This window comes from Abramis brama, assembly GCF_963993115.1.
Source record: "Abramis brama genome assembly, chromosome: 11".
Lineage (NCBI taxonomy): Eukaryota > Metazoa > Chordata > Actinopteri > Cypriniformes > Leuciscidae > Abramis > Abramis brama.
The window spans coordinates 21,022,984-21,038,092 of record NC_139973.1 but is presented as its reverse complement, the minus strand read 5'-3'; the positions used below and the strand labels follow the sequence as shown (position 1 = coordinate 21,038,092).

The window sequence follows — 15,109 nt, the reverse complement described above, 5'->3', positions numbered from 1 at the left end:
CCTAAACACACTGTAAAAAACTGCAGTCTCTGTAGACACCACAGGCTCCACAAACGGCAACAAAAACAAACGGTGCTCACCCACACCACAAAACACAACAGACAGTGTTCCAGCCAATAACTGGCAAGAAGTATTTGAGGGTGGGGTTTGGGGGGTTAGTGTGCGTACCAAGCGGCAACCTCCCCGTCTCTCTCTTGAAACCAACACGGAAGTGAGTTAAACTGCAATTCGTTGACTGGCCGCTTGAGGCTGATGTCAAAAGTGAGTCAAATCTGTATCTCCCCCATGTTAAAATGCCAAATTTTACAGCAGGAAAAAACGTGTTTACAGCCTGGTGTCTGTATGTGGCTTTGGTCTATACAGCTATTTTTGCCCTTCATGACAACTGTGAGGGGGGTGAATTTTATTATAACTCATCCGTTTAGTTGATTAATATTTAAAGTTCTGCATAATTAAGGGTGTGGCCACTTGAGTGACAGGTGGGTTGTCGCTGATGTCAAAGCTAGCTGCTTGTCTGTTGTTACTAGCCGTCACTTCACCTCAGCAAGTGTTAGCTGTTGAACTTGCTTTTGTAGCACACGTGTCAAATAATATTGAACTTGTTACTAATATTCACTTTAGGCTAGTAGGTTCGACTATGGAGGTGTAATAACGACAACACTGGTTAAATAATAAAGTAGATCTTTGTATTTAAATGAATGATTGGAAGTAATTGTTGATATTCAAAAAATAAAATAAATTAAAATAAATTAAATAAACAATTTGTGACAGTCTTTTGATCAATATCAAACCACAGTTATATGGATTAAATTCACAATCAATGAACAATTTCACTTGACTCTGTTCGTTCAATTAGTTGGATGCACCCTCTAGGCTATAAGAATATCCTAAAATACTACACCTTCAAAATCAATATCAAATACAACCCTATAAACCTTTACAAATGGTCACAATTGTAAATGTTGACAACTCACTGAATCACATTCAAAAATAAACTCAAAAGAATTGAACAAAATACAAACAAACAGTTAAGTAGACAGCAGTTCAATGAATCAGTTCAAAAGATTGTTTGAAAAGTTCAGTTCAAGTTCGTTTAGAGGCTCAGATTCAAAAATTTGTTTCAAAAGATTCAATCCAAAAGATTCAGTTCAAAAGATTCAGTTCGGAGAATCCAAAGTTCCTTAGAATCGTAAAATGATTCTATAGTTTCAAAGAAAAATCTGTTGTGCAGAAAAATAAAATACTCTGAGCAGTCTTTCAAAAACAAAGCTCAGTCCTGTTTAGGAAAAAAAAACTATCAGGCAATCAGAACTTTCCTACCCGAATCCACAGGTGTTGATTTGAACTCAAATCTGAAATCATTCAATGTTCATCTCACTGGGAAGGCTCGCCATCTTAGATCGTCGCGCTGAAATGAACGCAGTTCCAGCAGGACAAAAAAACCCGACCTGAATATGTAACAGGCAGTATTTAGTTCACAATACACATTAGGTTCACTGCTTTTAGGTTAACAACAGTAATTAGTAGCACTTGTTATCATGTTCAACATATAACAGCTACATTTCCATCGAAATTCGACAGCTTAGATGACATTATGCAAACTCAACAACATAAAATCACTCGTTCAATATGATCAACCACAAAATATGAACATTACGAACTCATATACACATTTTAACCATTACATCACTTTTTGCTCGTTAACCATCAGATCTTATCAGCACTTCATACGTTTTCACTCTCTCTCAATTTAACACATCAGTACACAATTAATCACATTTATGAAAGTTTACACATTTCAAAATGTGTACTCACCAAATCCAAAGAAAATCGACCATATAAATGTCTCTTTTTCAATCCTCTCTGTCGATCTGAACTTTTACAAAAAGTTATGCTGCTGCTCGTCTCGCAGTAACGCAGAGAATGTAAAATGGCTTCCCCCATACAGAAACTAACGTGGTGGGGCGGGACATCAACAATAAATCTCACGCAATTGGACAATCATTAAGATGTCAATCATCACACTGAAATGCGTTTCTTTTTGATTTTATAATTTTTCTTGCACTCTTTAATAATTTCTGCTTAGTTTTAACAACTCTTTCAAAACTTCCTTTTTATAATTAATTTGTTTAATTATAAAGGGTTACATTCTCCCCTCTTAAAGATAAGCAAGTCTCTTTGCGTTTTGTCCTTTACTTGACCCTTCAGTAACTCTTGGGCAGCACTAAATCAGTTATAGGTATATCAGCAAGACTCATTGAATTAACTACTGCCTCACTCAATGACTGGAACAAGTTTTGGACTACTGAGGTAAGGGGATTACCCAACTGTGGGTAATGGAATTTCTTTGGAGGTTTTTGGACCCTGTTTGATCTTCTTAGATTTTGATCTACACTTGATTTTGCATATGCATTAACTGGTTCTGTTTCTTCTTCCAGATCTTGAGCATCCGTGGATATATCTTTTTCCTCCTCATCACCAGTTGGATCGGATGAAGGTAAGTATCCTCCTTCAATTTCATTTCCTGTTGGTATAGTTTCTTGTACTTCAGGATCTGCAGGTTCATACATTTCTGTCACCTCTCCTAAACTTTCATCCAGTGGAAGAATGTTAGCTGGACCGTTCACGGTCTGGGGTAATTCTGTTTCATGAGGTAGTTCTGGTTCCTGAGGTAAGTCAGATCCCTGAGGTAAGTCAGATCCCTGAGGTAAGTCAGATCCCTGAGGTAAGTCTTTTTCTTTCCCATCAGCCGCTTTTGACTTTGTGGTGTCATATGCATAGATAATCTTTGTTTTTCCAACAGGAATTCTACTGAATATGCAAATTTCATCCTCTGAATCTGATTGTTCCTCATTTAACAGTTCTCTCTTTCTTTGGCTTCGTGTCTTAGGCTTGGAGATGTTTACTGGGTCGGGAACACTCTCCTCAGAAGAAGTAAGGAAACCACAAGGTAATAGTAGATCCCTGTGCAACACTCGTAGAGGAACATCCTTATCTTGTGGACGAACTTTATAAACTGGCAGGTCTCCTACTCGTTCCACTACTATATGGATAGTAGATTCCCACTTGTCTGCGAGTTTATGTTTTCCCCTGATTCGGACGTTCCTCACTAGGACTTTATCTCCCACTTCAAGAGTTGACTCTTTCACTCGTTTGTCGAATCTGTCCTTATTCCTTCTTGCAGACTTTGAAGTGTTTTGAGTGGCGATTCGGTAACTCTCCTCAAGTCTGGCTTTGAGACTTTGAACATATTTGGAATGCGACTCGTGGACAGGTTTTTCTACGGGTAGCCCAAAGGCTAAATCGACCGGTAGTCTGGGTCGCCTCCCAAACATGAGCTCATAAGGCGTGAATCCAGTTGTCTCGTTTTTTGTGCAATTGTAGGCGTGCACTAATGGTTTCACAAAGTCGTGCCAATGTGACTTATCCTGTTCCTTCAAGGTACCCAACATGTTTAGGAGTGTCCTATTGAAGCGCTCAACGGGATTACCGCGAGGATGATAGGGAGTTGTCCGTACCTTGTGAATTTTTGCCATCTCGCAAAGCTCTTTGATGAGTTTGGATTCAAAGTCAGCTCCTTGATCGCTTAGTATCCTCTCCGGGAAACCATAGTGGACAATGAATCCATCCCAAAGGCACTTAGCCACAGTCCTGGCTTTCTGGTTGTTGGTGGGTATGGCGACCGCATACTTCGTGTAATGGTCCGTCATGACAAGTACATTCTGGACATTACTTCGGTCTGGTTCGATGGAAAGAAAGTCTATACAGAGCAACTCAAGGGCCCGTGTAACCTGGATGTTGACCAAGGGGGCAGATTTCTCTGGCAAAGCTTTCCGCATCACGCACCTTTCGCAGGTCTTAACCTTCCTCTCAACATCAGCACTCATCTTTGGCCAATAAAAGCGAGAACGGACAAGGTCGAGGGTGCGATCTACTCCCATGTGGCCCATCTGATCATGCAGGCTCTCCAGCACCATAGCACGGAACTTAACAGGTAACACCAATTGGTAAGTTGTTTGATCATCCCACTGCCGTCGTCTGTACAGAATTCCATCTTTTAGTTCCAAGCGGTTCCACTCCCTCAACAACAAGGAAATGTCTGGACATTCATACCTCACTGCCCGGCACGGCATTTGACCTTCTTCCAGGTGACTGATGACTTGGTTCAGAATCACATCTTCCCTTTGTTCACGTTTCAGGTCTATGTCAGTTAAACCGGGTACTGCGGACTCATCTTCAGTCAGGTCTTGAGTAAAGCAACCAGGAATCGCATCCTGCTCCATTGCCAGGGACTCCACTAGAGCATGAGGAGTTCCACATCCTTTCTGAACCAGATGCTTGTCCCACACAGCTTGTACAACAGCACAGTCCATGACAAAACCTTCATCTCCACCCAGATGCTTGGCGGCGAATTGCTGTATCCGTTCAAGTTCCTTTTGTGATACCATGTCATTGATCAACTCGCCATGGGGACGTCTTGATAACCCATCCGCATCTTGGTTTTGCTTCCCTGATCTGTAGGTCAGATCAAAGGAGAAAGTAGCTAACGCTGACAGCCAACGATAACTTATGGCATCAAGCTTTGCGGAAGTTAGGATGTAAGTAAGAGGATTACTGTCAGTTATGACAGAGAAGTGACTGCCATACAAGTAGTCAGAGAATTTCTCGGTCACTGCCCACTTTAAAGCAAGAAACTCCAACTTATGGGCGGGATATCGAGACTCACTTCTGGAAAGACCTCTACTGGCGAAAGCTATGGCTTTTTTTTCTCCATCTTGCTCTTGATATAATGCAGCGCCAAGACCTATGGTGCTCGCGTCTGTGTGGAGGATGTAAGGTAAGGTCGGGTCTGCAAAACCAAGCACAGGTGCACTAGTAAGTTTGGAGATAATTGTGCTGAATGCTTCATCACAAGCAGTTGTCCATCGGCTCCCAAATGACTCTTTTGGGTTAAAATAGCTTCCTTTCAACTCACTGTTCATGGTCTTACAATTCAGTGGGGCATAACCAGCAGTTAATTCATTTAGGGGTTTCACTATCTTGGAATAATCGCGGATGAACCGTCGATAGTATCCCGAAAATCCCAAGAATGACCTTAGCTCCTTTAGGTTCTTTGGTTTTGGCCAGGTCTTAAGAGCACTGATCTTTTCAGGATCTGTCTGGACTCCTGTCTCCGAAATTATGTGGCCAAGGTACCGGACTGAAGTTTGGAAGAACTTGCATTTTTCTGGGGATAACTTCAACCCATACTCTCTTAGTCTTCTCAGTACTTTTAGAAGCCGTTCTTCATGCTCCTCAGGGGTCTGGGAAAACACTATTAAGTCATCAAGGAACACCAAGACCTCTGTGAGATGTAGATCCTCCATACACTTTTCCATTAATCGTTGGAATGTACTTGGTGCATTGGTAATTCCTTGAGGCATCCGATTAAATTCCCAAAATCCTAAGGGACAAGAGAAAGCGGTTTTGTACTTGTCAGACTCCTCCATTTCTATCTGGTAATAACCAGACTTTAAGTCCAGGACAGAGAACCATTGAGAACCTGTCAAGGCTGAAAAAGACTCCTCAAGGTTCGGCAAAGCGTAGGAATCCTTCACAGTTTGTGAATTAAGCTTCCTGTAATCCACACATAGTCTTACATCACCATTCTTCTTACGTACGACTACGATTGGGGATGCAAAAGGAGACTCAGATTCCCGGATGACTCCTGACTCTTTTAACTCTTGCAAATGGCGTCTGACAGCAGCCAGGTCATGAGGATGGATAGGGCGTGCCCTTTGCTTACAGGGAGTTTCGTCAAACAGCTTGATGTGATGCTTTACTTTGGATGTTCGTCCAAAATCAAGGTCATGTTGCGCAAAGACATCAGACATATCACTGAGCTTCTTACTGATCCTATCCCTCCACTCTTTGGGCAACGGTGAGTCGCCAAAGTCAAAAGTAATCACTGCTTCGGAACAGCTCTGACCAGCAGGTACAGATTTCACCTCGCGTTCTTGAGGGATGATACTCTCGATGGCATGCATTTCAGCAACCACAGCATTTGGCTGCAGGATTACATCCCGATGAGACTCATTCCGTAGCTGGACATTCAGCTTTTGCGTTGGAAACGATGGCACTTGAACTACACCTCTTCGGAAAAGAACACCTCCAGGAAGGGAAGAGTTTGATGGGGGCTCCAGAAGAACACATTCTTTAGTGGTTAAGCACTCCACATTTGCTTTTCCACAGAGAGCAACTGTCTGCTGTGCTGGAATGACGACGGGCTCCTTGCTTTGTAGTCTCACCAGTCCAAGGCATCCATTGGCATTCTGTTCATGCCGTAATTCCAGAGTTTTAAGCACAGCACAGTACCCGTATCGTGGAGAATGGTGTTCAAGGATATTCAAGTCAGAACATTCAGTATACAAAGAATCAAGCGTATTCATTCCGATTAAGACTTGAGATTGTTTTTCAGATTTGAAGTCAGGAACGACTAGTGCCAGTGTGGAAATTTCAACCTCAGATCCGACCATGTCTTCTGGAAAAGTTATTGGAATTTCTACATATCCTTTGTATGGAACTGGCTGACCATTTGCTCCAGTGACCTCAAGCAGAAGATTCAGGGGCTTGATAGGATGATTAATCAAGCAAGCCTGGTAAAAGGACCAAGGAACTGTGGTCACCTGCGACCCTGTGTCGAGTAAGCAATGACATTCAGTCCCTGAGATTCTGACTTGTGCTGTACACTTGGATCCGACCAGACGTTGAATACGGAATTTGTGGTGTGAAGGAGATTTGCTGCGTGGGCCTGAGTTCATTCTGGGGGGACTACCTTTAGGTTCCCTAGTTCCAGTTTGTCCCGCAACTGGAACTGTTAGGCGTTTAAAGAAACGGCACCAACATGTCTGTTCTCTCTATCCCACTCCTGTTGCTTCAACCGCAGTTCGTCTCTTTTCTTTTCAACAAGCCTGGGGTTTGGAGAATTTTCGCAGGTTACAGATATGTGGCCATCTTCACCGCATCTGAAGCAGTAACCAGGGCGTGGTCTGGATTTCATGACAGGATCACTGTTTGACTTGGACGGTTGCTTAGCAACAAACTCAGGAGTGGTGGAAGAGGGCGATGTCTTATGCTTGGGTTTGACAGTCTTTCTAGGCTTTGGAAGGGTCAGTGAAGTTAACTGTTCCCTTAGCTCAGCAATTTGTTTCTTCAATTCAGCGGTCTCAGACAACAACTTTGCCTCGTGATGGGATTTGCTTGAAATGGCAGTCTCTTGGCTATAAGCATGAGCAGATCTAGGTGACGCTTGTGGTTTCTGCTTAAAAGCATTGGTGTGGCTTTTCATGCGCAACCATTTCTGTGCACTCTTGTCTTCTCTGGTTCTAAGGGAACGCAGTAAGTCTTGGAACTCGATAGGGTCGTCTCTACGAGTTTCGAGACGAAACTCAGAGATAAGCAAGTCATCCCAGCAGCCTCTGCAAAACTGCCGCAGAAGATGATGGTTGGCCTCAGATGATTTAATTCCACCTCCCCTGACTGCCTTACTCAGAGCAACTTGAAGCCTTTGGAGATAGCTAGATGCTTTCTCCCCATCATTCTGAAATGTGTTCATGAACTTTGAGAACAACTCATCACCATCATCGATTGCACCATAAGCTGCATCAAGCACATTAAGGTAAGCTCTGGGAGAAGCACGAGGCCCTAAAGACTTAACGATATCAGTGGCAGGAGGTAAGAGACTCTCCATAATTCTCCTTACTCTTTGTAAGTCAGACACAGAAGGGTCATCAAAGAGTAATTCAACATTACACCGCCAAGTGTCGTAATCGGATTCATTATTGGGCTGGGGAATTCTCCCTGAGAAAGGGCGGAGCCTAACTACAGCAGTAGATGGAATTGCTGCAGCGACTTCGCTCTTAACTATATGCTCCACAATAACTTTCTGCACCTCAGCAGGATTGAGCTGAACGTGACTCATGGTGCCTGATAACCGTTTTTCAGATCTTGGTAAATCATCTTGATCATGTGTTGGCTCATTGAGAATGGAACAAGGACTCTGGACATTCCTCTTGGATGCATTCTGCTCTTTAATGGAATTGAGCTCATCAAGTGCAGGCTCATCTGCATCCATCTCATCTGGAATTAAAGAGCTTGAGATCTGAGAGAGTTCTTCTCGTAGCAGAGCATTGAAGGATTTTCCACTTTGCTTAGCAATGGTTTTCAGGGTGGATAAGTAAGAGGTTGTGGCACCAAAACTCTCCTCACAAGAGTAGACACTGCTCAGGGCTCTTATCTGGTAAGTTAATCTTGGGTCGTCTTTATCTGTGTAGTTAAGGGGTAGCAAGGGACTTATTGATTCAATAGCTGATCCAAAGTTGTACTCTACAATGGTGTGGTCATGATACTTGGACTCAGGATCATTAATGGGAAGGACTCTTGAGATGGAACCATGACGTTTTAGAAGATCAAGGACCTCTTCATCCTCAAGAGTGTTAATTGGTCCACTGACTAGAAGAGCATTTACAATTTTGACACTTTCCTTCTGTACTATTTCCATGTCCTCAATGTCAATTTACTTGCCACACTAATAAACTGATTTGAATGTCTCTTTCGTCTATTTTTGCTTTTTGGATGTTAAGTAGGAGTAGAGCTATTAATTACACCTCCTGGCTGGCTCGCCACTTATTATGTAGCACACGTGTCAAATAATATTGAACTTGTTACTAATATTCACTTTAGGCTAGTAGGTTCGACTATGGAGGTGTAATAACGACAACACTGGTTAAATAATAAAGTAGATCTTTGTATTTAAATGAATGATTGGAAGTAATTGTTGATATTCAAAAAATAAAATAAATTAAAATAAATTAAATAAACAATTTGTGACAGTCTTTTGATCAATATCAAACCACAGTTATATGGATTAAATTCACAATCAATGAACAATTTCACTTGACTCTGTTCGTTCAATTAGTTGGATGCACCCTCTAGGCTATAAGAATATCCTAAAATACTACACCTTCAAAATCAATATCAAATACAACCCTATAAACCTTTACAAATGGTCACAATTGTAAATGTTGACAACTCACTGAATCACATTCAAAAATAAACTCAAAAGAATTGAACAAAATACAAACAAACAGTTAAGTAGACAGCAGTTCAATGAATCAGTTCAAAAGATTGTTTGAAAAGTTCAGTTCAAGTTCGTTTAGAGGCTCAGATTCAAAAATTTGTTTCAAAAGATTCAATCCAAAAGATTCAGTTCAAAAGATTCAGTTCGGAGAATCCAAAGTTCCTTAGAATCGTAAAATGATTCTATAGTTTCAAAGAAAAATCTGTTGTGCAGAAAAATAAAATACTCTGAGCAGTCTTTCAAAAACAAAGCTCAGTCCTGTTTAGGAAAAAAAAACTATCAGGCAATCAGAACTTTCCTACCCGAATCCACAGGTGTTGATTTGAACTCAAATCTGAAATCATTCAATGTTCATCTCACTGGGAAGGCTCGCCATCTTAGATCGTCGCGCTGAAATGAACGCAGTTCCAGCAGGACAAAAAAACCCGACCTGAATATGTAACAGGCAGTATTTAGTTCACAATACACATTAGGTTCACTGCTTTTAGGTTAACAACAGTAATTAGTAGCACTTGTTATCATGTTCAACATATAACAGCTACATTTCCATCGAAATTCGACAGCTTAGATGACATTATGCAAACTCAACAACATAAAATCACTCGTTCAATATGATCAACCACAAAATATGAACATTACGAACTCATATACACATTTTAACCATTACATCACTTTTTGCTCGTTAACCATCAGATCTTATCAGCACTTCATACGTTTTCACTCTCTCTCAATTTAACACATCAGTACACAATTAATCACATTTATGAAAGTTTACACATTTCAAAATGTGTACTCACCAAATCCAAAGAAAATCGACCATATAAATGTCTCTTTTTCAATCCTCTCTGTCGATCTGAACTTTTACAAAAAGTTATGCTGCTGCTCGTCTCGCAGTAACGCAGAGAATGTAAAATGGCTTCCCCCATACAGAAACTAACGTGGTGGGGCGGGACATCAACAATAAATCTCACGCAATTGGACAATCATTAAGATGTCAATCATCACACTGAAATGCGTTTCTTTTTGATTTTATAATTTTTCTTGCACTCTTTAATAATTTCTGCTTAGTTTTAACAACTCTTTCAAAACTTCCTTTTTATAATTAATTTGTTTAATTATAAAGGGTTACACTTTCTCTGCAGTGTTTTTGCTTTTTTTTCCGGGATTATTTCATACAATTGAATACACCCATTAAGTAACGTTAACTTCGCCCACGGTTTAGGATTGTTGTCGTCGAGTATCGTTCGAGAGAACAACCAGCGCTGTATTTCAGTTTTCCTCTGTGAACATGCACTAATGGATGTCTGACAATTTCGTTGCTTTTTGGAGTTTTCAGATTTAAAAACGTCAATAAAGGCTCGTTCGTTATGCTCTCACGGAACAGATATAGATTATAATATGCTTATGTACCGTCAGATGAAATCAATAGTTCGACGAATAAGGAGCTGGCGAAAAAGGAGCTGGAGTCAGCCTCGTGGCGCTTTCTCCGTCCATGCTATAAATGCACATCTATGAATGAGCGCGGATTTTCTAGCGCATTTACTTCATAGGCAATATATCTATAACCCATTTGAGAGGCGGCCAAAATCAGAATTTAAAATGGACTGAATAAGCTTTCTACGAACTTGACGAGCGATGCCGTGCTGACGGACCATAAGAAAGAGTGACTGACATGTGCACATAAATCACTGTCACACACACACTCTCAGAGTAATATTAAGTTACTGCATAATACATTTTCAACTAACGTTAGCAGAATAGTACAGAATCACAATACACAGTCTCACTTGTAGCCGTGTCTTTTAAATATTATAATATAATATTTCGAAGGGCAAAAACAGGAACTTTTAATTGGCTTACATCATCAGCTAACTCGATCACGTCGAGCCATAGATATAAACAGTGTTTATAGATATATCATAGATATAAAACAGTTTTATATCATAGATATAAATGTGTTTATATCTATGACGTCGAGCTAGGTGATTTCGGCTCCTCAGCTCCACTCACTGTTTAGCCTGTTTGCCTATTTTCTGTTATCCGGGAGTGACGCGAGGCCAAGATGGCGACGGCCGGCTCCGCCTACTTTAGGCTTCAAAAATGCTCTTCAGAAACCTACGGGTGACGTCACGGACACTACGTCCATATTTTTTTACAGTCTATGGTGCGTACACATGAAGGGGTTGTGTGGAGGAGAGAGAAGCATGAAGAGGGAAGTTTGAATTATGGCCGACACACGTTTGTCAACTCTCATAGCTTAGTCATTAGTCTTTTTTTTTTACAACTGGCCTGTTGTTTTCTGAGTGACGCACTGCCAGGCCAACCACAGGTAACTAGGGTCATGCTGTAGCCTGCTGTGGCTTGGTGATGCTCACAAGTAAGGTAAATAAAACACCTGTAATGATGGACATTGCTGAGGGAAATGTTATCCGGCCTTAATTAGTTATCTAGACCTTTAAAGGTCCCTTTAAAGGTCCCGTTCTTCGTGATCCCATGTTTCAAACTTTAGTTAGTGTGTAATGTTGTTGTTAGAGTATAAATAATATCTGTAAAATTATAAAGCTCAAAGTTCAATGCCAAGCGAGATATTTTATTTAACAGAAGTCGCCTACATCGAACGGCCCGTTTGGACTACATCCCTCTACTTCCTTCTTTAATGACGTCACTAGAACCGTTTTTTGACTAACCTCCGCCCACAGGAATGCTCCCTCAACTCTACCGAAATTCGTTTATGTACTTGCGCACTTCTTATAACTTACTGTCTTTACTCAGAAGTAAAACTGACGCTTCATCTTGTGTGTGATGTACAATAAACTTTATTAAACTCATCAGTATATGTTTGATCATCATTCGGACCTGGTCCAAAACAGCAGACTTGTAACTTAGGCTATTAATAAATAATGGATAGGCTACATACAAGCAGATGACAAATACGTTATAATAACCGTAATTAAACTACTAAACTATACCTTTTCCATCTCTATACAGCACTCTGACTCTGTAGGCATTATTGTCCGACTCGAAATGAACACCGTTACTGAGAGTTTCTGATATTTATCATCATTCCGTGAGATGAAATTGTCCTGAGAGACTGAGCGCGAGCTCATGAAGCTCCGCCTCCTGGGTCGTCCAGTGGCAGCTTATTTGCATTTAAAGGGCACACACTAAAACAGCGCGTTTTTCTGAGCCACAAAAAATGACAATTTAAACATGCTGTAAAAAATGATCTGTGGGGTATTTTGAGCTGAAACTTCACATACACACTCTGGGGACATCAGAGACTTATTTTACATCTTGTGAAAAGGGGCATAATACGGGACCTTTAACAAAATAAAGATGTGTGGGAATACATTCCCTTGGTCTCATGTAACAAAGTTAACCATCGAAGTAGGCTATGTGGGGCCGCAAGGGGGAACATTAAATTACATGCCTGGCCCTCACAGTGAAGTTCAGTGGAAGTATAAAGTTCTTATAGAGGGATGTGAGTCTACTGAAGGTGTGGGGGAGTTTTGCTTTATCAATGGTGTCATGAATTCACACTGTAATACAAAAGTTTGAAACAACAAGCAAAAGTTTCTCGTTTAATGCATTGAGCACTTTTTCAAAATGACATTGACATGACATTCTCCCAAGTGAAAAACCTGCAGTGTACAAGCATTTCACCCGACCTTAGCTCTACTTAGACCTGGGATTTTGTAGAGACAATTTGAGCAACACTCCCCAACAAACATCGTGGCATGCAAGAAGGTCATCCTCCAGTAGTTAAACCGGATAGATATGGCTATTTGTCATGAACTTGTACAGTCAGTGCTAAGAAGGGTCAGAGCAAAATACTTAAAATTATGAAGGACATACTACGTAATAATAATGGAATAAACACATGTTATGTACTCCTCTTTGCAGCCCTAAATTTAAGCTAAATTGCCTAATTTACTTATTTTACATATATTTTTTCATATGTTATATATTTCGTTATGTATTAGCTCTCTTTAGTCAAGGGAAATAGGGGTAGCAATAACAAAATTTGGAGAAAGAGCACCGCAACTTCTTATCTCCAGCCCCAGTAACACACATAGTGAACTAAAATGTATGTTTATTGAATCAAAATAAAGGATAGATGGAAACATAAGCTTCAGGAGGGGGCAACCCTTACACAAAGAAAATATATTTCCTAATATATGAATGATCAATATATTACATGATTTAATGGTATATTCGAAAATATACAGAATAATATATTGTGTAAATATACATAAGGAATTGCCGCTTTCATATATTAAAAAATATGTGACAATATATTAAATATGGTACCGCATGTGTTTAAATATACATATATTTACTCATATACACACACACGTAAAACATTATAATTTAATATGTTTTATAATTATTTACATTATATATGTTTAATATTTTCATATATAGCTAGTTAACAATAGTACAAGTAACACCTGCTTGTACTAAAATATTATGCCAAGGGACCATCACTGTAGCCTGGTAATACCAGACTCTGCTACTTCGCTTTGCTTCGTAGAGAGAGTCTGGAGTTCCGTAATAGAAAAACGTTAATGTTGGGGCCTGGGGGTGCTAGTCTGAAGCTTAAAATCATTGGTTACCCGTAAGCCAATCACATAACGTTTGGTTATGGCGTGTGTTATGCGCATGCTCAGCCGCATCTAACTTCCACTGTAAACACATGTATGATGTGAAAAAACCATTGAGCGAAATACCGGAGTGAACATGGCTGTGAACGACTTTTGCAGATTATGTGTAAGTAAATCTACGCATCCACGGTACAATCAGCGTCTACGTCACGGCTCTCAGCCCGCCCTCTGTTCGTTGATTGGCCGGCTGTTTTCAGGCCAGAGAAAAACGGAAAGCTATGACGCGGTCTCAGACTGTGTACAGAAGCGAAATGAAATTGAGCGGGAGTACGAAGTCTGACGTAGTCAGGCTACCATCACTGTGCTATGGCTAATGGTATCCCCAAAATCTCACACAGAAAACCTTTTAAATTCCAAAATAATATAATACAAACATTAAACACTAACATAATTCCCCCTATATTAATATTGATCGAAACACGTGAAATAACACTTAATTTTAACATACTCTCCTTTAACAGTCAGAAGCAAAGCATGCTGGGAACTAGAAGTCTGTTGTAACCACTGATTGTAACTCATTCTGTGAATGTGTGTATATTTGTGTGTACAATACATTCACATTTATATGAGAACATGTATATGCAATAAATGGACACAATAAAGAATAAAACTTTATGAATATTACATGTAATGCTACTTTTGTCTTTATTTCTAAATAGTTGTATATGTACCAATATAGCCATTCATGGTCAATGCATATATTGCAGAATATTGAAAAATATAAGCAGTAGTTTCCTATATATGGAAATGTGTTATGTAATATATCACATTATATTTTGCAGTATATTCCCATTTATTTTTTGTCACGTAAGGTAAGGCCAACACACAACAAACAAAAATTCATAACCATAATCAATTTTATCTAACACACACACACACACACACACACCTCCCTGACTACACAGATAAACAGAAGAAAAACAGCTTCAAACTAAATGGCACTCACCTACAGGTTTCCTCACACAATATAACTTGCCTTAAATTCTGAAATCACAGTACCACAAATGGCTGAAACTTTTCAGCAACAAGACACAGGGAGCAAGAGAGAAAAGGTCCATGTGGCAAGTCACACTGTGCAACACTCTACTTTTTGTGAAAAAAGTTAAGCTGGCTTTTTTTCTGGTCTTATTCAGGAGCCAATCAGTGAAGCTGGGGTTGTTAGGCAGAAAACTATTGTCTTTTTAGAGCTGTTTTACAGCAGAATTCGGTTTGCATCATTGATCATTACTTTCCTGATATCACTGTAAAGCTGCTTTGAAACAATCTGTATTTTATAAAGCACTATTTAAATAAAGGTGACTTGACTTGACTTAGTAACGCACTGTAA

The 15,109-nt window shown here is 40.0% G+C and overlaps 1 long non-coding RNA gene across 1 annotated transcript; it reads right to left on the bottom strand.

The window, feature by feature from the left end:
* Window positions 1-8,764: 8,764 nt before the first annotated feature.
* On the bottom strand, window positions 8,765-10,204 carry LOC311091652. Its single transcript, XR_014608142.1, has 2 exons — window positions 9,916-10,204; window positions 8,765-9,548 (listed from the first exon to the last, which is right to left on the bottom strand). It is a non-coding gene; the product is annotated as an uncharacterized lncRNA (long non-coding RNA).
* Window positions 10,205-15,109: the final 4,905 nt, after the last annotated feature.